This window comes from Carlito syrichta, unplaced genomic scaffold (genome assembly GCF_000164805.1).
Source record: "Carlito syrichta isolate Samal-C Ts95f unplaced genomic scaffold, Tarsius_syrichta-2.0.1 Scaffold307106, whole genome shotgun sequence".
Classification (NCBI taxonomy): domain Eukaryota; kingdom Metazoa; phylum Chordata; class Mammalia; order Primates; family Tarsiidae; genus Carlito; species Carlito syrichta.
In genome coordinates this window covers 90,136-91,983 of record NW_007251202.1, presented here as the reverse complement: position 1 = coordinate 91,983, position 1,848 = coordinate 90,136, and positions in this window count along the sequence as shown.

Sequence of the window (1,848 nt, the reverse complement as noted above, 5' to 3'; positions counted from 1 at the left end):
AGAAAAAGCTGCAAAAGTTAAAGGGATTTACAGAAATAAACGTTTCTCAGCTTCTCAAGGTGGCACAGAAGCTTTACAATAACCAAGATGCTGAAAAACAGGCAGCACAGGCAGCTCATAGGACTGCAAGAAGGCAAGCCAAAATCCTGGTAACAGCCTTACAAGCCCTGGGGACTGACTCCAAGTCCTTTTGTCAAAAGTCAGAAAATAACAAAAAAAGGTCAGGGAACCAGATGGGCTCCACTGGCAAAAAACCAATGTGCCTATTGTAAGGAACTAGGGCATTGGGTCAAAAATTGCCCTCGCCACCCAAAATCAGAGAACCCCAAACCAGTCCTGGTTCTACCCACTATGGAAGCTGAAAATAACTCTGACTGAAGGGGCTAGGGGTCTTTTTCCTTAGGTCCTCACAAGCCCATGGTTACTGCAGCTATCAGGGGCCACCCGGTCCAACTCTTAGTGAATACTGGGGCAGAGCTGTCAGTCCTAAAGTCACCATTAGGACCCATGTCAAGGGGTTACGGGGGCAGTTATAAGCTGCAAGTTCACATCTAGCCAAATGGCTGATTTGGGTCAAAAACAAGTTACCCACTCATTCCTAATAGCCCCTGACTGTCCCTACCCCCTCATGGGCTAGGACCTGCTTTGAAAGCTAAGAGCAACTATTGTGTTTTCACCAGACAAGACTGGAATGTTTGTCCTTACTGCCTATCAAATGCCTTTAACTGTTCCACTTTCTGAAGAGTATCTTCTAACCCCTTCTAACTCCACCGCTGAGAATGTCTCATCCAGTTTGCTTCAACAACTGCAACAAGAATATCCTTCAGTTTGGGTGGAAACAAATCCACCAGGATTGGCACAATATCATCCCCCAGTTGTGGTGAGTCTATTGGCATCAGCCGCCCTGGTCTGAATATGTCAGTACCCAAAAAGTTTGCAGGCACAAAGGGGAATTGCTCTTCATAGCAAAAGATGTTTAAAAGCTAATATAGTAACATCATGCCAAGAACACTCCCTTCTTGCCAATTCAAAAACCAGGCTGTTTAATCAACCTAGGCTAACCTTCTCCTCTTCTCAAAGCCTAAATCCAGCTACCTTGTTACCAGATAACAACCCGGAAATGCCAGTTTATAATTGTAAGGATAAATTGGACATATCACAGGCCAGCCATCCTGACCTTCAGGACACTCCCCTGAGCCAAGCCAATGCAGACCTGTTCACAGATGGCAGCAGTCTGGTAATAAAGAAAGTCCGCAAGGCTGGTGCAGTGGTAACCACAGCTCATAATGTAATCTGGTCACAGTCTTTGCCTAATGGCACATCTGCCCAAAAGGCTTAGCTAATTGCTTTAACCAAGGCCCTGCACTAGAGAACAGGAAAACAGGTAAATATCTTCACTGACATCTGGTATGCTTTTGCTACCCTTCATGTTACTTCTTACCATGGCAGGCAAAACTATAAAAAACAATGAAAAAATGTTAGCCCTTCCAGAGGCTACATGGCTCCCCAAAAAGGTAGCCATCATTCATTACAAGGGACACCAAAAATCAAACACTCTGGAAGCTACCAGGAATCGCCTGGCAGACCAGGCAGCTCGGGCAGCAGCGGAACTCCCAGTTGAGCCCCTAACTGTCCTGTTAACTAAAACTTTTCTAGTTCCCTCTCTCCCAAAACAGCCCACCTACACCCAGAAGAAAAAAAAAGAAGAACAGGCAGACTTGGCAGGGGCTCACAAGCAATCTACAGGATGATGAATTAAAGACTCCAAAATCATCTTGCCTGCAGCCCTTAGACGTACCTTGGTAAACTGGCTCCATTCTACCACCCACTTGGGAGGTACCAAAATGA